This window comes from Dipodomys spectabilis, unplaced genomic scaffold (assembly GCF_019054845.1).
Source record: "Dipodomys spectabilis isolate Male_0828 unplaced genomic scaffold, ASM1905484v1 ptg000002l, whole genome shotgun sequence".
In the NCBI taxonomy this organism is placed as follows: domain Eukaryota; kingdom Metazoa; phylum Chordata; class Mammalia; order Rodentia; family Heteromyidae; genus Dipodomys; species Dipodomys spectabilis.
This window is the reverse complement of record NW_024870679.1, coordinates 825,485-847,601: the sequence shown is the minus strand read 5'-3', so window position 1 is coordinate 847,601 and position 22,117 is coordinate 825,485. Positions and strand designations below refer to the sequence as shown.

Genomic DNA, 22,117 nt, shown 5'->3' with positions numbered 1-22,117 from the left:
AGAGACACAAGCTTAAACCTGTTCCCTGCCTTCAGGGTATTCTCAATATAGTTGGTATAACATGAACCCCCTAAAAAAAATCACTGTCATTTGAGAGACCACACTAGAGGCTAAGGCTGGAATAGTTCATGGGCAGGCTAGGCTGAGACCCTGACTCCAACCAACCAACCTACTGAAAACCATGAAGTCATTGAATGTGTTCCAGGCAAGATGGCCCAGAAAGTGGCAGAATTCTTCAGGGACAGGAAAAAGTTCATCAGAACAAGGTAATAGATTTATTCCTGTATCGAGCATTTTCCTGGGTTTTGGCAGTATCTCCCTGTTTGTTTTTGGGTTTCAGTTAACTTGTGGAGATGTAAGGATGTCAAAGGAACACGAAGTCCCTCCCCAGAGCTGAAACCCTTTTGAGGGGAGTGTTTTCAGGGCTTGGGGCTAGGCGAGAAAAAACTTCCAGGGCACCACCCTCTGCCAATGTCTCTTCCCTAACCTGGGAGGGCGGGGGAGGGGGGGAGAAGACCTAGGAACAGGTAGGTAAAGGCAGATAAAGGATCTGGTATCAGCATTCATTTCTACTCATTGCCCTTCTTCATACCCTCTAAATCTGTGAGCAAATGAGAAAGGAAAATGAGGCTTTGAAAGAATCAAATGGGTCTTCCTGGGACTTATTCAGGTGGCGTTTCCTTGGGATGTGCAGGCAGCATCAGGGCTGTGTTGCCATGGAGATTTGGGGGGAGGGGAGGTTGTCCAGTTTCAGGGACATTGTCTATGCTGCTATGATTGGAAAACAAGATAGGCCTTTTAAGAATCCGACTCCTGGCAAGAGGAGCGGGGAGGGGGGCAGTACTCTCTGGCAGAGCCTCAATGCCGTATATACTAGCATGCCCAGATCTGCTTCGGCAATGAAGAATACATCTCCCCAAATTCAGGAATGTTGTCAGCCCCTTACAGCAGCTGCTTTGAAGTTAAGAAAAATAAATTTTAACAACCAAAGTTACATCTCCCATGCACACAGCTTGTACTCAAAGGTGAAGTTACATACATATGAATATGTACACGTATGTATATATGACTGGTTTTCACTGTACAAACCAAGCTGGTCTCAAGCTCTTGATCTTTCAGCCTGCCAAGTACTGGGATTATAGGTGAGCATCATCACACCCAACCGAAGTTTATGTTTGCCCTTCTTGTCCTAAGCAGGGAGAACTTGGAAGGGTCTTCCATTTTGAACATCATCTGATGGTTGGTTGAACTGAGGATTAGTTGCTACTCGGCTTCTCTCTTTCTGCCACTCTACTCCCTTCCCCTTCCCTTCCCACTCCCTTGGTGTAGAGCCAAGAAACTTCTTCCCTTCAGTCACAACTAAGTCCTGTAAAGGAGGGAGGACACATTTTCTGAGTACTTATAAGGTGCTAAGTTCTTGAGCAAATATTGTTTTATGTGTTACTTCATTTAATCTACCCAGCTTCTAAGAGGTGGATGACCCTACTGACAGATCCTGTCATCCACTCACAGATAAGGTGGTGACTAAGGCCTGCTAAGACACAATAATTGCCCAAGGTCCTACAGCCGAGCAGGACTGAGATTCAGAGTCGCACCTGGGATTCCTGCTCTGAGCCACTTGGCTGTCAAGGCCTAGGATCCTAGAGTCTCCAAGCAGTTCCCAGGGCCGGTGGGTGTAGCTCAGCGGTGGAATGTGCATTCGCTGGAGAAGCCTTGGGTTCAATTCCAGCACCAAAAAAGAAACCAATGATCTATTTGGGGAGTTTCCAGTCCCAGCTTGTGGTCATGCTAAGGAAGGATGAGTCCTTTGGAGACTTTCAGCTAGGAGCAGGGCCCTGCCAGCAGCCAGGATTTTGTGAGGAGAGATGCACAGATGATTCAAAGTCGTGCACTCTGAGCTGGAAGGGAGCTTAGCAATCCAACTCTAGCTTTCCTCCCACGAAAACGTTAAGGAACTTGCCCAGGATTCCCAGTCTAGATCATGGGTCAGTCTGGCTCCTTCAGCAGCGGGTGCTGCTCCCAAAGTTGGCAGGGAGACCAGCAATGCCCATCGGGCCTGGACGGCTCCTTCAGACCCTCGCCCTTCCTCTCACCTCCTTCTCCCCAAGGCCTGGCTTTGATCTCGATCTCCGGGGGCGGCCCCGGCCCCATGCCCCGCCCTCTGCCCAAGGCCCTCGGGCTGCCTGCCATGCTTGTTGCCACCAACAGTCGGTTGTCAAGCCTTTGGAACAGGTCGGACGGCTGGGGTGAGGCCGCCTCCGCCACGGAGCTGTGTGTGCGGGGGAGCCCAGGCCGAGCCGGCCTCGCGGCTGCAGGGGTGCACCCGAGAAGCCTCCGAGGCCGAGGCGCCTCGCCTGCCTGCGGCGCACGGGGCCGGCTGCACCCCTGACGGAGGAATTCTTGACTTTCTCCACCTGAACGGAACTCACTGCACCCGCCCTCTCGTGGGGACACAGCCAAGCCTTTCCGAGGCCGGGTGTGTCCTCAGGCCGCCCCTGACCCGGGGGTGGGGGTGGGGGGAGCGGGTGACAAAGCGCACACAGGCCCCTTCTTCATCCTGGTGAGTCAGCCAGCGCCCACGGGGCCACACACACAAGGCGCCCATTCATGGCTCACTTTCCTTCTGCTCTAACTCCGATCTTGGCTTCCCTCACCCCCTCTTTTCTGTGTGGGCCTTCTTCTCCCCATGGGAAAGCTCTGCTCCCTGCCCCGCGCCTCCTCCCTTGGCCCCCGCCCCCCCCCCCGCGCCCGCATTCCCGGTTCTTGTCTTCGGGGAGGGGGCGGCTCCGCTGGCCGCGGGCCTGCGGGGCACGGAACACAATCGCAGTGACATCACGGCGCCCGCGCCCTCGTCCGAGACTCAGCAGGTCCCTCGCGGCGGCCGCCACGCGTGCCGGCACCTGCGCACTTGCCTTCCGTGTGTTCCGCCCAGGGCCATTTTAAAGGCTGGTGGGGGGACAGGTTTCACTGAGGTGAGAGGTCAGGGTGGCACTGGTGACAGAGCAGATGTCTCCCATGGGTGGTGATATGGATGATGTTCTGAGGAGCAGGGAGATCCGGGAGCCCACGAAGCGCCTGGTTTAAACTGAAAGGCGTGGCCCGCCCTGGTCTTCCCAGCTACACAAGGAAATGTAAATGGCTGGGGGGGGGGGGTCCAAAGGAGGACCCCACCTCACAAGTAGGCAGCTCAGAGTTGAATGCCCATACTCTTGAAAACAAAGCAGCCGCACTTGATTTAAACACACAGAAGGGTCTGGCCTGGAGGGGATGCCAAGGAGTCAGAGCAAGCTGGACGCAGTGTAACGCTGGGGCGGGTGACCTCAGTAAACACAAAGACCCAGGGCGCATCTTCCTCTTGGGGGTTTCTTCCCCGCACAGTAAAACTACCCCGGGCCACGGTCCCTTTGACCGCAGGGCGCAGCACCGGGCCGGGCCGCCCGAGTGATCGTCTCCGAGCTGTGGAGACGCTGGCGCCGGGAAGGGTGGGGTGCCCAGAGCGCGGCCGGCTCCGCCCCGCTGGCGTGCTCCCTCCTCCCCAAACCTGAATTGCTCGCGCCCCCTGGTGTTGGACACGCGGTGACTCGCTCGACCGAGGTGTGGCCAGGCGGGGGCGCTCGTCAGCTCCGCTGGCACAGGCGGGCCAGGTGCGCGGGGTTGTTCCCTGGAGTTCAGAGCACGCCAGCTCTCCCCAAGGAAGGGAAAGAAGCCCACCTACATAAAGGAAGAGAGACTATGACAAGCCGACTTACAGGACTGTTGTGAACCTTAAAGCTGCAAAGTTAAGACTTTAGTCCCTGGCATAAGTATGGACCTCCCAGAGCAGTGACTATCGAAAAGGGGCCAAGATGACTACCAACAGTCTTCATCCACTTACTGATGCCTTCAAAACATTTTGTTGCTTTTATGCATTTATGTAAACTACAAAACCCTTTTTAATGATCATTATTATATTTACAATAATATTATTACTATTATAATTGTCTGAGAGACTCCATCTCAAACTAACTAGGAGAAAGCCAGAAGTGGAGACGTGGTTCACGTGGAAGTAAGTGATTGAGGACTAAAAAGAGCATCAAGCTCTGAGCTCAAGTACCAGCATAAAAAGTACATTTAAAAAATAAATAAAAAATAAATAGGGGCTGGGAAGGTGGCTCAGTGGTAGAGCGCTTGCCTTGCATGCATGAGGCCCTGGGTTCGTTTCCTCAGCACCACATAAGCAGAAGAAGCCGGAAGTGGCGCTGTGGCTCAAGTGGTAAAGCGCTGGCCTTGAGCTGAAGAGCTGAGGGACAGCACCCAGGCCCAGAGTTGAGGCTCCATGACTGACAATAAACAGATAGATAGATAGATAGATAGATAGATAGATAGATAGATAGATAGATAGATAGATAGATAGATAGATAGATTCAACGGACAAGGGTCATATCTAAAATATACTTAGAACTCAAAAAATTTAAAACAAAAAATCCTCAAACAACTGTCCAATTAATAAGTGGGCTAAAGACTTAAAGAGAAATTTCTCTGAAGAGGAAATAAGAATGGCCAATAGACACATGAAGAAATGTTCAGCCTCTCTAGCCATAAAAGAAATGCAAATCAAAACAACATTGAGATTCCACTTCACCCCAGTTAGAATGGCTATAATCAAGAAATCTAATAACAACAGATGCTGGAGGGGATGTGGCCAAAAGGGAACCCTACTGCATTGTTGGTGGAAGTGTAAACTTGTTTACCCACTCTGGAAAGCAGTATGGAGGTTCCTCAAAAGACTCCACATAGAGCTCCCCTATGACCCAGCAATGCCCCTTCTGGGCATTTACCCAAATGTTCACAAACAAGGCTATACTAAAGCTACCAGCACAACTATGTTTATCACAGCAGTAGTCACCATAGCTAAGATATGGATCCAACCCAGGTGCCCCTCAGTAGATGAATGGATCAAGAAAATAATATATATATAGATATATATACATGCATACATATGTATATATAACGGAATTCTATGCTTCCATCAGAAAGAATGATACCACCCCATTTGTTAGGAAATGGAAAGACTTGGAAAAAATTATATTAAGTGAAATAAGCCAGGCCCAAAGAAACATAGGTCCCATGGTTTCCCTTATCTACAATAACTAGTATATGTCTAGGACAAGCAGAAAAAGTCAAAAGCAATGTACATATGACCATATAAGATGATGCTAAGTGAAATGAACCCCAAGATAGAGACACCAGAGGTTTTATCTTTGTTGCTGTTTTTTTTTAATGTACTTATGATGTACTGTGTGATTTTTTTTCTTTCTTTTGTACATTCTTCCCCCATGGCATAACCCCTGTTTTCACTGTATTTGATTCTGGTACCCTGCAACTTGTGTATACATTTTTCTAATTTGGAGAGGGGAAGAGAAATAACAAAAAGCTGAAATAAGGATACAGGTTGACCCATTGTAACAATGAGATGTACAAGACACTATGTTGAAAATGAACTCTACAACTTTGGGCGGGGGAGGGAAGAGTTGGGGATGAAGGGAGGGAAAGGATAATAGGAGAAAAACAAAGGAGGGGGTAACAATGCTGGATAGGAAATGTAACTGAAAGCCCTCTGTACACTATCTTTTCAATAAACATATATATTATAAAAAATAAATAAATTACCAGGCATGCAAAAAAGAAAACAGATGGTGCTGGGAAGGTGGCTCAGTGGTAGAGCGCTTGCCTTGCATGCATGAGGCCCTGGGTTCGATTCCTCAACACCACATAAGCAAAAATCCGGAAGTGGTGCTGTGGTTCAAGTGGTAGAGCGCTAGCCTTGAGCTGAAGGGCTGAGGGACAGTGCCCAGGTCCAGAGTTCAGGCCCCACGACCAGACCAAAAAAAAAAAAAGAAAGAAAGAAAACAGAACAGAAGTCAATCAGCTGAAAATTACTACGAAATGACTCAGTAGACAAGAGCACCAAAAACAACTATTATCCTGTACTCCAGATGTTCAAGGAGCTAGAAGAAAAATTAAGCTTATTAATTAGAGACATGAGATATAGAACAAAAGTAAGTCAAGCATGTACAGATGAAAATTACAGTATTTTTCTTCACAATATAAGCGGGAAAAAGATCATTAAACTTGTAGAAATAGTCCTGTGGTAGAGCCCCAGCACCAGCACACACACACACACACACACACACACACACACACACACACACACACACACACACACACAGTTGCATGTGAAGATGGTTTAGGGGGGATTCTTTTTTTGTATGGTGAAATAAAAATACATATTTAAATCATTCCCATCAGTATCGGACATGCTATCTACCTTTATTGGGTTGATGACTGCACAGTTCAGCTATGCGCCCCTCATTAGTAAGTCAGACTCAATAGTAAGTCAGAATAGGTAGTAATTTCCCATTTGTAGTTTTTATTTTAACACATGTATTATGAAAATACAGTGAAAAAACAACTCATTTTATCTGGGATTAAAAAGTCAACCTAAGAACACCACACGTGACATCGTTGCATTGTTTTGCACACACCTTGCATTCCTTGCCCTTCCTCCTCCTCTCTGAAGTGCTACATTAGATGTATTCACCCTAGAAAATTATTAGCAGGGTTATAATATAAGAAGACTATGCACTGAAGAAAGCAGAATCAGCTAGATAAGAAATTGCCAATTGTTTTGTGTTTCACAGATTTTTACAACCTTTCGTATAAAGCAATGTTGTATGTGCAGTACCTACAGATAGAAATGAATCTATATTTCACTTAAGTCCAATGGAGTGTATCAAATATAAAATATAGACATAAACCAAACTTATATGAGCAGCAGTGATTACAGAGAAGCATATACAAAAGCCAATGTTTTTTTTGTTTTGTTTTGTTTGTTTTGGGTCCAGTCCTGGAGCCTGAACTCTGGGCCTGGGCGCTGTCCCTCAACTCTTCAGCTCAAGGCTAGCGCTCTACCACTTGAGCCATAGCACCACTTCCGGCTTTTTTTTTTTCTTTTTGGCTTATGTGGTGCTGAGGAGTAGAACCCATGGTCTCAGGCATGCAAGGCAAGCACTCTACTACTGAGCCACCTTCCCAACCCAAAAACCAATGTTTTTTAATGTGTTTGTTTTTATTTTTGTTTCAAGCCCCAGGTTTGAACTCTAGGCCTCCCACTCGCAGATGGTGCTCTACCACTTGAGCCACACCTGTACTTCTAGCTTTTTGCTAATTAACTGAAGAGTCTCATAGATTTTTCGGCCTAGGCTGGTTTTGAACCATGATTCTCAGATCTCAACCTACTGAGTAGCTAGGATTACAGGAGTCACCACATCACAGCTTCCTATCTATATCACTGTGGTCAGAAAAGGCAGTGCCAGAACTCCCTTTCCCATTCCACTTGAACTGCTTCCCCACAATTGCGGCAACCGTCCCCTGTGACATAAAGCTGTTAGCAACTATGTGATGCTGGCTCCATTCAAGCTTTTCTGTTCAATCTGGCCTTTCTGTGTGGAGTCAGCATGGTGCTCATTTAATTTCATGCTCCCTCAACTTACCCAGGAAAGTCAGCTCTTGCCTGAAGCTCTAATTTGCCAGTCACACATTGAATCAGCTCTTCTAGACCCACTCTCCTAGCCGCATGTGCCTCTCCACTTGTCTGAAGTTTACATGCTTCCATTTTACTTGGGCATTTTCTTGTAGGACAGAGAAAATTGTAGGTTTCACCAAAACCACCATAGCCTTCATAATTATGCATCCTATTATTTATCATGGATAGTTTGGGAATGTCATAATGTTTATTTAAGAAGTCTAGAATGAGGAGCCGTTAATTATCATTATTATTATCATTATTAATCGCTGCAGTGATAAATCCCACCACTGTCAGGGAACACTGACCCCCGGAATGTATCTCAACATCACACCTGGGGCACCATCGAGTTGTCAGTTCCTCTTTCACGATCCTGCTGGTATCCACACTGGATGCCTGGACTTTCCCATTGTAGTATGCCGTTCTCCAGTGCAGTCCTGTTACTGGGCAGGAGTCTCTGGAGATGGTTGTCTCCCCCACACCTCTATGAGGTGTGTCCAGATTCTTTCTTTCATGAAGTACACAAAAAAATTGAGCAAGACACAAAAGGATAGTAATAAAAGAGCATCAAGAATTTATTAAAGTAAAAGAAGGATATGCTTCAAGGAAGCAGAAGGCTGGAAAAAGAAGGCTCAAAGAGCCCAGGGCTGTGTTTGGATGGGGCTTTACTTTGGCCATGGTTAGGTATAAGGAGACAAACAGTGAGCAGGGCTGGGGTGTAGGTGACTCTTGAATCACCGAAAGACTCCTTTCTGAAATCGGTCTTGTTGCTTTTGTGCCAAGGGCTAATTCCCAGGTTCTTAACAGGATGCATGAGATGCATTCCATATGTATGATGTCATAAGTTAGGGTGGCTGCCTAGATCATTTTTTTGGGGGGGGGGGGTCCGGTCGTGGGGGCTGAACTCTGAGCCTGGGCGCTGTCCCTCAGCTCTTCAGCTCAAGGCTAGCACTCTACCACTTGAGCCACAGCGCCACTTCCGGCTTTTTTCTTTTTTCTTATGTGGTGCTGAGGAATTGAACCCAGGGCCTCAGGCATGCAAGGCAAGCGCTCTACCACTGAGCTACCTTCCCAGCCCCTGCCTAGATCATTTTTAAGACAGCTCCTGGATCACTGCATGTGTGCCCATTATCCAGTTCTAACCAGTTTGGGCAGCTTTTTTGTTCTAAAGGAAATTAGTGTTGGTAAATTAGTGATCAAAAATAAGCTAGACGACAGTGGCTCACACCCGTAATCCTAGCTACTTAGGTAGCTGAGATCGGAGGATCAAGGCTCAAAGCAGCTTGGGGAAGACAAATCAAGGAGATTCTTAGTTAATTAGCAAAAAAAACAGAAGTGCTCAAGTGGTAGAGCACCAGCCTTGAGTGAGAGCGCTAAGGGAGAGCACAAGGCCCTGAGCTCAAACTCCAGTATCAGCACAAAAAAATAAATTATTAATTAATTATTAATTAGGCAGATTGGAGCAGTAGGGTGAAGTGATCACAGTTTCACAAGCTTGTCCCTTTTCTTATTATTCCTTCCTCAGTCTTGCTGTGATGAACAAAAAATGATTCCTCCTACTACATCATGATGAACACATTTTATGCTTGATTATTTTAATATCTGCCCCCTGTGCAGTCTACAAAAGTATCTCTATCACCCCTCTTTTGTAACACAACGTTGCCTGTCAGACTTCTGACTCAGTGTAGTCAGTAATGGAGAGTGTGCCATGTAATACGTAATGACGAGGACAAATAGGAACAAACAGGCCTTTAAAACAGACAGCAATTTACTATGGAACTGAATTTCCATTTCTTCCTTACAAGGTCCCTAGAAAAGCTTTTCCCCGAGAAGCAATCTAGCTCAGTCATTATGGTACAGGAGAGAGCATGGGTCATTCGAATCAGCCCTTGGGAAGGGTGCCCTTGGCTTTGTACAGTTCTTCTGAGACTCAAACAGACATTTCATCAGAAGAGTCTCAATGAGTTTTAGCTTTTCTTTCAGCTGTTCAATCTCAAATACAGTTTTTTGTTGTGTGTATGTGTGTGTAATTGGTGTTTGTACTCACGGACTCTTACATGCTCACTTAACTCAACCAACTTGTGTTCTACCACTTAAGCTCTGCTTTTTTCAGGCTTTTTAAAAAATTTTCCTTCTTTTTTTTGTAATTGTGAAAATACTGTACAGAGGGGTTACAATTACATGGGCAAGATAATGAGTACATTTCTTATCAAGCATTGTAGCCTCCTCCTTTGTTTCCCCTTCCCATCCCATCCTCCCCCCACCCACCCCGCCCCCCAACCTAACCCTCTTCCCCCCCCCCCACCAAAGTTGTAAAGTTTGTTTTCGACATAACGACTTGTACGTCTCATTGTTGCAATGGGTCCACCTGTATCTCTATTTAAATGATTTGTTTTTTCCCTTCCCCTACACAAATTACACCAACATCAAATACAGTGAAAGCAGGGGTTATACGGTGGGGGAGGGACATACAAAGCAACAAAGAAATCATCTTATAAATGTGTTAGAAACAATCCTATTTAAAAAAATAAACATTTGAATACATATCTTAGGGTTCATTTCCCTAACATCAACTTATCTGACCTTTTCTACTTGACTCAGACATATACTAGTTTTTTTTTTCAGGTATTTTAGACAGAGTCTCATGGACCTTTCTGCATAGACTGTCTTTGAACCCTGATCCTCTAGTGGCTTCGATAACCAGGATTATAGGTATTAGCCACAGACCTGACAACCCTCTTGGATCTAACTTTGAAATACAATTTTAACCCTTCCATTGTGGAAATGGCATTTATTGTTTGGAACCAGAAGTACAAGCTGCTTCTCCGATTTAACAAAATCCTGTAACTCTCCTCACACTGAAACAGCAGACTGAGTCAACAATAAGTCCTGGAAGAACTCAGTCTTGAAGCATGTCTATTGCAATGTCAGTCAAATTTCAATACATCTGACAGAATAATCCTACTCATCCTCTTCTTTTCTTTTTTTTTTGGGGGGGGGGGGCGGGGTCCAGTCGTGGGGCCTGAACTCTGGGCCTGGGCGCTGTCCCTCAGCTCTTCAGCTCAAGGCTGGCGCTCTACCACTTGAGTCACAGTGCCACTTCCGGCGTCTTTCTTTTTGCTTATGTGGTGTTGAGGAATCGAACCCATGGCCTCAGGCATGCAAGGCAAGTGCTCTACCACTGAGCCACCTTCCCAGCCCTCATCCTCTTCTTATCCATCCTAACTCTTCCAAATGTTTTGGTAGAAAAGCCTGACATGCTCACCTGCAAGTGCTCAGTCTGACCAGACACTCCTGAATCATCAACCACTACCCACAATGTATGCAGAGGTAACGGACCTCCCTGTGGATGGAGGCCCAGCAAGCCCCCCCAGAGCCTTCAAGGCTGAAAAGCCCACATCTGTGACCTTGGCCAGCACCTCCAACACATTACTGTGCAGCCTTCTGCCATCTAGATGGTTCAAAAACCTTCTCCAAGAACTCAGCTGTGAAACGCCTTACCCCAGAGGTCTTGCAGTCAGTGGGATTGTAATCCTCAGAGATTCTGAAGCACTGGTAGTTGACTTGTTTGGAAAACTTCTGGGAAAAGAGTTTTTCCTTCTGATCCAAAACTTTGTAAACTAGAACTTGGCTTATCATGGTAAATATAATCACTGCATGAATCTTCATGTTGGAACAAACCTCTAACATTGTCAGAAGAAACTAGTTTCAAAACTTAAAAATATCTCAAAATCCAAATTCTACTTCAATAAAAGTTGGCTGGGAGCCGGTGGCTCATGCCTGTAATACTCAGGAGGCTGAGATCTGAGGATTGCAGTTCAAAGCCAGCCCGGGCAGGAACATCCATGAGACTCTTATCTCTAATAAACCACTCAGAAAACTGAAAGAGGCACTGTGGCTCAAGAGGTAGAGTGCTAGCCTTGAGCTGAAGAGCTGAGGTACAGCACCCAGGCCCAGAGTTCAAGCCCCACAATGGACAAATAAATAAATAGTTTGCTCCTTTAGTGAAGTCTTAGTACTTTCAAGGTTAAACCCAAAGTAGACTATAGAGGAAGCTTCTAACAGATCCTTGACTGCCAACTTGATTTGATTAATAAACATCTAGGAGATTAGAAGAACACCATTGTATTGTGTCTGCAGACATTTCCAGATACAAATTGATCATTAGTACTCTGACTACTGAGTGGGTTAATCCCCTTGGTAAATTCATAATATGATGGATTCATTGAAGTTTAGTCCTTGGGGCTATAGATTTTTCTGGTATCTTCCTGGGCCTGAGCACTGTTCCTCAGCTCTTCAGCTCAAGGCGAGCCCTTGAGCTTAAGCCACAGCACCACTTCCAGTTTTCTAGTAGTTTATTGGAGATAAGAGTCTCATGGACTGGGCTGAGAAGTTGGCTCAGTGGTAGAGTGCTTGCCTTGCATGCATGAGGTCCTGGGTTCTATTCCTCAGCACCATATAAGCAGAAAAAAGTCAGAAGTGGCGTTGTGGCTCAAGTGGTAGGGGGATAGCTTTGAGCTGAAGAGCTGAGGGACAGCGCCCAGGCCCAGAGTTTAGCCCCCACAACCGACAAAAAAAAAAAAAAAAAAGAATCTCATGGACTTTCCTGCCAGGGATGGCTTTGAACTGTGATCCTCAGATCTCAGCCTCCTGAGTAGCTAGGATTACAGGCGTGAGCCACTGGTGACTGGCTTTCCTGTTTCTTTCTTCTTCTTGTCTTCTATAAGGTGAAAATTTTTCCTCCATTATATACTTCCACTATAATGATGTTTTGCCCAAGTGCATGGGCCAAGCCACTAGGAACCCAAATAAATCTTTTCAAGTTGTTTATCACAATGACACTAAAGCAAATAATACAAGAGGGAAAAATAGGTGTTTATTTTCATTGGTAACATAATTATCTATGTGAAAAATCCCAAAGAATCAAATGAAAAACTCCCCAGCCAGACTTGCATTGCTCAGGTCTATAATCCAAGCTATTCAGGAAGCTAAGCTCTAAGAAGCTCAACTAGAAGCCAGGCTGGGTAGACAAAACCTCAAGCATCTTATCTCCAATAAACCAGCAAAAGTTGGAAGTAAAAGTGTGTCTTAAGTGGCAAAGCACCAGCCATGATTTAAAAAAAAAAAGAAAAAGAAAAGAAAAGCTGAGCCAGAGAGCAAGGCCTTGAGTTCAGGCTTCAGTACTGACAAACAACAACAACAACAACAAACCGCAAATTGGTTCCTAAATACCTAGAACTAATAAGCAATGAAGTTGAGGTTTCAGGATATACTGTAAATATACAAAGGCTAAGTGCTTTTCATCACAGAAACAAACAACAAGGAGAATTTTAAAACACAGTATCATTCAAATTAGTGCAAATGAAATATTTAGGCATAAATGTGACAAACTCTATACTAGATATACCATATCCTAAGGAAACTATAAAACTCAGATGAAAGAAACTAAGGGACAGCTAAATGAATGGAGAGATGGGTTCATGGGTGGGAAGACTGTTTTGTTAAGATGACAGTTCTTTCCAATGTGGGCTTTAGAATCAAGTCAACTCCAGTCAAAATACTAGCAAGTTATTTTGTGAATATCAACATACTGATCCTGAAATGTCATTTAAAGCCAGGCGTTGGTGACTCATATCTTTAATCCTTAGCTATTCAGCAGGCTAAGATATGAGGACTGTGGTTTGAAACTAGCATGGGCAGGAAATTCTGTGAGACTCCTATCTCCAATTAACCACACCAAAAAGGAAAAACCCAGAAGTGCAGCTGTGGCTCAAGTGGTAGTACATAGCCTTGAGCAAAATTGCTTAGGGACAGAGCCTAGACCCTGAGTTCAAGTTCCAGGCCTGGCAAAACACAAAGAAAGATCTATGTAAAGAGACAAAAGACAAAAGAGTAGCCAACACAACATTGAAGGAGCACAAAGTAATAAGACAAATTGTACCTGACTTCAAGACTTAGTAAGCCAGGTGCTGGTGGCTCACACCTGTAATCCTAGCTATTCAGGAGGCTGAGAACTGAAGATCGCCATTCAAAGCCAACCCAGGCAGAAAAGGAGGACTTCCTGGAAGAGAAAGACAGAAGGAGGGGAAGGGGGAAAGGACAGAAGACTGGGGATGTGTAACATAGAGCATATTGCACACGTGCGCTCACAAAGAAGATGGACATAATGAAAGCCACCAAACATGAAACAGGGGTAGACAATGAAACACTATTCAAAAGTGGCATTAAGACAACAGTAGAGGTGTAGAGGTGTGAGCTTGTTCTTAGTACACTGTATCCATCTTTGGAGTTATCACAATGAAACACCTTTGTATTATTATTGATATGTGCTAATTAAAAGTATAGATCTATCTATCTATCTATCTATCTATCTATCTATCTATCTATCTATCTATCTATCTATCTAAACAATCTCACTAACCAGAAAGCAAACAATCAAATTAAAAATTGTTCAAAAGATTTCTGGAGACTGGTTCAAATGGCAGAGTATCTGCTTAGTAAGCACAAGGCCCTGAGTTCAAACCCCAGTACTGTCCCTTCTTCCCCTCCCCCCCCCCCCCCACAGAGTCAAAAGAAAATCAGGCATGGGATGGGGCACTGGTGGCTCATGCCTGTAATCTTGGCTACTTAGGAGGATGAGAAAGTCTAAAGAAAAGTCTGTAAACTCATCTCTAATAAACTTCTCACCCCTCCCCAAAAGCTGGAAATGCAAGTGTGGCTCAAGTGGTAGAGCATTAGCAATGAGTGAAAAAGTCAAGTGAGAGTGTGAGGCATGAGTTCAAGCCCTAGTGCTAGCAAACAGACACACACACACACACACACACACACACACACACACACACACACACACACAAATGTAGGCATGGTAGTAATCACCTATAATCCCAACACCTGGGAGACTAAGGAGGATTGCAAGAATATTTGGTAATATATATCAAAGACTTTGCAAAAAAATATCCCTCTAGGCAGTATGATGGTACATGTCAATAATCCTAGTATTCAGGAAACTGAGGAAGGAGGATTAGTAGTTCAAATCCTTCTGATTAATTTGCATAAAATTTCTCAGGATTATGGGGAGAAAGATCACAAAAGGAGGAAATTCTGCCAATTATAAACCCTTTCACTGCTTCCATAGTTCTTCTATTCTAAAATGCAATATAATTGAAATCATAGCTTTTTTTTTTCCAGATTGGTTTCTTTCACTTTAATATTTACTGGTTGTAGGAAGTGTCTTTTCATGGCTCTATTGTTCATTTCCATTTAGCACTGAAGACAATTCCACTCTCTGTAGGTACCACAGTTTGTTTACCTTTTCATCCACTGAAGGATGTGTTAATTGCTTCTACATTTTGGCAGTTACAAATAGAATGGCTACAAGCATCTGGGTGAAGAGTTTTATGTAGACATTGTTTTTAAGCCCACTGGGAAAATACCAAGGACAGCACTTAGTAGATTATCTGGTAAGAGAATATACAGGAAACTTTTTTCAGCACAGTTTTCCAAAGTGGCTGTACATTTGCATTTCACCAGACACAGGATACTTGTGGTACTGTCATCATGTCTCATCCAGATACATGCTACCACCCTGACAGGTGATGCTGCCCTTGGTCAGATATTGGTCTGGTTTGCTGGTGGCTCACACCTATAATCCTAGCTATTCAGAGGCTGAGACCCCTGGTTCAAAGCCAGCCTCCGAAGGAAAGTCTGTGAGGCTCTTGTCTCCAATTAACACTATAAAACTGGAAGTGGTGCTGTGGCTCAAAGTGGCAGAGCACTATCCTTGAGCAAGAAAGCTCAGATACAGTGCTCAGGCCCCAAGTTCAAGCCCCCACAACCAGGAAAAAAAAAGTTGCTTCCCTCCTACATGCCCTTTGCAGTCTGTACCCTTTGGAAGGAAGTTATAAGTCATGGACAGCCTTAAGTCAAAGAATTGTATTCCACCTCTTAGCACAGTGGCATGCAAATTATTTGGAAGTCTTTTTTTTTTCTTTTGGATCTGGCTCACTTTGCTTATAATAATTTTTTTTATTGTGAAAATACCGTACAGAGGGGTTACAATTACATGGCAAGGTAATGAGTGCATTTCTTATCAAGCATTGTAGCCTCCTCCTTTGTTTCCCCTTGTCCATCCCTTTATTTGGAAGTCTTCTGTATAGATATCTTTCTCTCCCTCCATTTATTTATCCGATCATTATATTATGTGGAGTAGTGAGTGTGCAGCATTTTGTTTAATTTCATACTGGGGTTTGAACTCAAGGTCTGAAGGCTGTCCCTTAGATCTACCAGTTGAGCTATACCTCCACTTCCGGCTTTGGGGTGGGTAGAGGCAAGATTCTCACCGAGGTTCCTGCCTGGGCTCGCTTCCAACGAGTGTCCTCAGCCCTCCGCCTTCAGAGTAGCTGGGATTACAGGTGTGAGCCACCAGCGCGGGCTTTAGGAACTGATTTTATCCTCTGGATTACAATTCAATGCTATATTTTTTAGAATGATTGTGCTGATCGCTTAACGCTGGCCCGCGGGAGGCTTTTCGGTGGATCCTCGTGTTCGTGTCCATTTTTCACAGGAACACATACAATCCGTGTGGACAAAATTCTCTCCGCGGGCCCCCGATGGCGTTCTAAGGGCGTTGAAACAAGATTGGAGAACCGCTGCGCCAGGACGCCCCTTCCCGACCTCAGCGAGGTCCTTCTGCGGTCCGCGCGGATCCGCGGGGCGAGCCACGCTCGGGAACCCCCCCCCCCCACCCGCAACTTCCCTCACCACCTCTGCAGGGGGTGGAGGGGGGCGGGACTCCCCCGGGAAAACGAAGCTTCCCTCCGCCTTGTCTTTCCTGCAAACGCCACGACGGGGCGCCAAGTCCCCCGGGGAGCGTGGGGAAGGGTCGGCGGCGCGCCCGGCCCAGCGCTCCGGGGCCGGGCCACGTGCGCGCGTGGCGCCCCCGGGCCGGGCGCGGAGGTCCTGCCGGGGTTCTCCAGCCCGTCGTCGGATGCGCGCTGGAGGCTGTCCAGGGCGCGCGTCGTGGCTGAAAGCCGCCGGACGGACAGCTCCCCGGGCCTTGCCTTGGGGGCCCGGCCCTGCACCCCGCACTTCTTGTCGGTCCCAGGCTTTCTCTCCTCTGCCAGCTCACGCAAGACAGCCAGCGATGAACGCCTGCAGCTGGAGACCTGGCTAATTGATACAATAAGTTCTGTAATTGCCTCAAAAATAAGGTAATGGTTTGGCAGAGGGAATGCTTTGATCTTATCAGCCAGGCGGAATCTCTCCAAATGAAACTTCAGAGAAGGGGGGGGAGCTCCAACTGGGAGTGTGAAGCCCAGGAACAGCCTGCTCCCCGCGTCGCCCTGCCCCCGCACGCCCTGTGTCCTTCCGAAGGCTCTGGAAGGGATGGACACGCTGTCCCACGAAGACAGAAGAATGCGGGGCCGTGAGATAGTGTGGAGGTGGGGGAGGAAGGCGGGGCCGGGGTGTCCCTGCTGCTCACGTCGGGCTGGAATGGCAAAGTAGGCCTAGAGAGGCTATCAGAGGAAGAGATGGAGCGGAGGTGAGGAACTGACAGAGGATAGAAAAACCTATGTTGGCTCTAGAGCAGAGGATGTTTCTCGTACACAGTGAAGGCAGGGAAACAGAGGGAGGAAAACCTTGGATGTTCTGTCTTCTCTAAGAATTTGCACACACACACACACACACACACACACACACCCTCTTGCTCTGCGCTGTGGGTGTCCCTGCCTGGCAGAGGCCCCAGCACAAAGAGGATTAGAGAGATGAGCTAATCTGGTTTGTATCCCAGACATGGCCTCAGAAGGGGACCCTGGCTACCCTGATGTTTGAGAGAATGGAGGAGTGAGAAGCCCTTCTTTGGGGCTCCTGGCTGATAATATCAGACACCCTCCCCACTGAAATCCCCAGGGTTCCACAGTTGTGACTTCAGAGTCAGGTTTAGGAAGGAAAAAAAAAGCAGAAGCTTTAGGGAAACAGGTTCACGGCACTTTCCACTAGGTTGCTGGAGCTGCAAAGGGAGAGATAAGAGACAGAGAGCAAGAGAAGGAGAAACAAAGTCACACACCAAAAATACAGGGATGGGTAGGCAGGTACACACAGATGTGGAAGAAGGAAGGGAGGCAGGGGAAGGGGACGAAAGGATGCAAGGAAGGCTGGGCATCTGTGGCTCAATCCTATAATCCTTGCTACTCGAGGCTGAGATTTTAGGACTGAGATTGGAAGCCAGCTGGCAGGAAAGTCCATTAAGACTCCAATTAAGAAGTGGCGCTGTGGCTCAAGTGGTAGAGCTCCAGCTTTGAAATGAAAAAGTTAAAGGAGACTATCCAATCCCACAGTCCAAGCCCTAGTACCATAGCAAGACCAACAGTGGTGCAGATTCACATAGAGAGAAAGATGGAGAGACACCCAGGTGCATGCTTGCTGAAAGACTGAGTGACAGTCTGCAGAGACAGTCAACCCTGTCTCTGCAGGGTTTACCCTGTCTCGGTTTAGAAAGAGAAAGGCAGGCAAACATCCACCTGGGGGAGGGGGTAGGCTGGCAGATGTAGACACACAGAGAGACAAATGAAGACTGAGAGAGAAATCTAGAGACACAACAGGAATAGACACAGAACATGGAAACACAGCCAGAGACAGAGAGATGGGGAGAGCATAGGAATAAGAGGTAGAGCCTGCAGATAAAACCTGGATTGGGAAGGAGGCAGACAGTAAGCCTGGCGATATTTTTTTCCCAAATCACACTTCTAGATCATTCCAGGGCCTAGAACAGGTGGAAGGGAGAGAAAGAGGGCTTGATACCTAAACTGTCTGATATAGGCATAGTGGGCAAAAGGGGCAAAATAGGAACTGTCCTTTGGGAACAGGCTGGTCAGTGACCACCCAGGATCCCAGCGGCACACCCACTGGCCTCACACAGAACCTGGGCCACCCGCCCAGGATGGCCTTCAGCCCGCCCACCGCCTGGCTCCAGTCTGATGTGAGCCAAAGTGCTAGAAGACTTCAGATTCATCCCCTGTTCTCCCCCCCTCCCCCCCCCCCCACCCCAGCCCTCCTCCCAAAGGCTCCTCTTCTTCCTCTTCTCCATTAAATCTCTCCTGGTCCCAGAGAACTCTTTGCTCCTTGGAAAGGGAGGAAAGGGATACTATGCCACCAAAGCCCCCTTTCTTAATTTGAATCTTGACCCCCTCCCCTTCCAAAAAAAAAAAAAAAGCCTCCTTGGCCTGGCCTCTGAGAGACACGCCTGGGAACTCATAAATACCAAGGAGAGGCCAGCCAGGCTGTGTACAAAGCATGGGTCCCCACGCCACCCCCCTGCTCCCCTTAAGCACGCCTGGGTTCTTCCCAAGCTCCCTTTCCCCCCAGACACCTGCATGGTGCAGCAGGGCAGAAGGGAGACTAGAGGCCTGTGTGAAACTGGCCCCCATTCAAGTGAGACCTGCTTCAGTTTGCAAAGAAATCTCAGGAAAGGCTGGTTTCAGGGCCCCTTGTGCAAGTAGCAGGCTCAGGAATTCCTTGACTCCCATCCAAACCTCCCCCCACCCAGCCCCTTCTTGGCCTTTCTCTGCTCATTACCATCCACACCACCTCCCACCCACCAGGAAAGAGAAGGTCATCACTAAAGGGGCCCAGGAAGGGGGGGGGGGGAACTTCCAGGGATAGAGCAGGGCAGAGTAAAGCTATTTACCCACACGCCAGTTCCCCTTAGCTCATCTCTGCTCCAGCTAGGGGCCAGTAAAAATGTATTCAATTCAGCTATGCACAGCTGAGAACAGAGTGAAAGATGAGTCTCTTAAGTAGCCTTGCTGGGGAGTACAGCGTGAGGTGGGGTGTCCAGTGTGAGAGCAGGCTCTTCTCCCATGGGAATCCACTTTTGAAAAAGCAGGGTGCTATGGTGCCTTCAGGAGGAAGAGGGGAAGATTCAGCTCAGCTGGATAGGGTGGCATTAGTTGCCCAGTGGCCCTAAGGGAATCTGGCAGCCTTGGGAATTGGGAGACTCTCGAGTTCGTCAAACTTCTGTTCAAATATATCTGCAGCATGCTACCTTCAACCCTAGCACATGCTGTCCTGAGACAGCTTTTGTTCTTGCCTTCTATGCCATTTAGGATGCCCTGGCCAGTAGGCACACAGCAGGTGCTTAATAAATGCATACATGCTGACTTGATTCCATGCAGGGTCCTCCAGATCTGTATTTGACTCTCTAATCAGAGGCTCCTCCTCCTAGGTTCCGTAACTTTAGAGAAGGATTGGGGAATGAACTGGGAGATAAAGCCAAGGAGCTAGCCTGAGACTCTGGCCTTGACACAGCAGACCCTTGCGTGAGGAGCTGAGCGCTCCAATTGTGTCTAGGACCTTGAGCTTGGACGTTTGTTTTGAGATTTGAAGCTCCAAAGTGGCAGATCCCAGAAAACCTCTTCTCTGGCTCTGTATTTGTTCTCCAAGTTAAGTGGTTGAGTGCAGCTCTTGCAGTCAGCTGGCTCCAGCAGCCTGGGCTGCTCCTGGGGAACTGGGGCCTGGGAGAGGGGGAGAAGGGGTGAAAGGAGCAAAGGCCCATCCTGGGTTGCCTACTTGCTGCAGAGGTGGCCTGTAAGCCTTGGGGAGAAATCTTGTCCCCTGAGTTGTGCTCATTCTTAAGAGTTGCCGGTAGTTTTTTGAGCTGCCCCCACCCCTTTCAGCTTACTCAGAAACATACTTTAATAGCTGATCATCTATGTTGTGCCAAGACACGGTCCCACTCAACTATGAAGACAACTAAAGCCAAAGAAGGGGCCTCAGAAGTGAGTTTGGAGCCCGTGTGGGTGAGTCCACCCCAGGGTAGATGTGATCATCTCCAGCTCCTATCCCACAACCCCCCAGGCCCATATGTAGAAGCAAATGCAGGGCCAGAGTCACACCCAGGTCTAAACACACAGGGGAGTCTGAGAAAGGCTGCTGGAGCTGGAAGACTGCTGTCCTGCAAAGTAGGTGGGGCTGGACTGGGAGGAGGCGAGGGAATGGTCCAAGGAAAGGGGCCCCCGCCAGGAAAGGGACTGGGCTTTTTCGGCTTCCACCTGCCTCTCTCAAGGAAACTGGTCATAGTCTGTGTGTTGCTTTTAAGGCCATAATAGGCCAACCAGAGCCTAGTAGAATGGAGGAGAGGGAAGGAAAGGATGCAGTCCTAGTTCATGTGGCCAGCTGCTGGTTCTGAATGGTTTCTGCAGTGTCCAATGTCAGACAACCTAATGGTGACGGACACCTCCCTTCCATGACTTGGACTATGCTCCATTATTTGAATTCCTCTCCTCCGTCCTAGTTTTCTTGACTCCAGCTGGTTGGTCTTCTCATTAGCCCCAGCACACCAACACACTCCAGCCTTACATTGACTCTGGATCCTCCCAGCTTTTTGCCTCATCTCTGCAAGGCTTTGCATGGATGCCACTGTGATGAGAGACCCTGGTTCTAACTGTGCCCCAGCCCCTTACCCTTCTCTATTTCCCAAAGCCCCTACTACTTTCTGACATATTCTATGCTTCACTTCTCACATGATTTAAAGATTCCCCAATTTTGATTGCCTAGAGAAATAGTTACCATAAATCAAAATCATTTCAGAACAATCTACATGTTAATGGTCTGTTTTCTGCCCCAGTAGAAGGTAAATTCGATGAAGGCAGACATTATTTCGTTTTGCTTTGCTCCATGATGTGTCTTCTGTGCGTAGCACAGTCCTAGCACACAGTAAACAATAAAGATTTGTTGGCTTGAGGAGGGTGTTGGCTCCTGACTGAGAAGTGGGGAGAGGGACTAGAAGCCCCTCTGGACCCGGATCTCCTGCTTCTGCCTCTGAGATGTCTCCAGCCAGCTGGGCCCTATCCTTCACACCCTGGCTTCTCTAACACCCCACCACCCACACAACGACTGACAGTGAGACTGGGGTTAAGAAGGTGGGCACTGACTAGCAAATTGTTTACACTCATACTTTATACTTTAGATAAGTCAGGAGGAGAGGCATGTAGGACACCTGGCAATGGGGGGCGGGCTAAGCTGGAGAAACTGAGGCTGAAGGCAGGGCCAGATCCCAGAGGAAGTCTCAAGTTGGAAGGCACAAGGCTTTATGCTAGGTTTCTCAGCAAGAACCATCCTGTCTGCGGGGACTCTACCTGCCAGCCTGGGAAGTGGGAGTAGGGTGGAGGGGGAGCAGGGGAGGAGATTCTCCAGTTTCCCCAGGACACCGCGTCGGGATGGAGCACGGATGCAGGAGCAGTAGAGATGAGGAAGGTGGGAAGGGTGGAAAGCGGAGGAGCAAATGGCTCCAGGGTTTCTCCTCTCTTACCAGGACCCCCACCCTGGCCTCTGGTGGGGGGGGGGGCGGGGGGAAACGGCCCAGATGTTTCTGATTCTTTCCTACTTGCGGCTCCGCCCGAGAGGGTGGGGGGCCCAGCGCTGTGGGGCCGCGGCCATAAGGCGTCGGGCATCGCCCAGGGCCCGTCGGCGTGTCTCCTCCACGCGGGTTCGCTGCAGAGGCCTCGGTAGCCCGGACGGAACGTCGTGGGAGAAGGAGGAGAGCGCCTGGGAAGG

At 47.6% G+C, this 22,117-nt stretch overlaps 1 protein-coding gene across 4 annotated transcripts in view; it reads right to left on the bottom strand.

Annotated features, from left to right (window-relative positions):
- The window catches only part of St7l (suppression of tumorigenicity 7 like), a 133,817-nt gene that overhangs the window by 16,507 nt on the left and 95,193 nt on the right, over window positions 1-22,117 (bottom strand). The gene's annotated exons all lie outside the window — the stretch shown is intronic.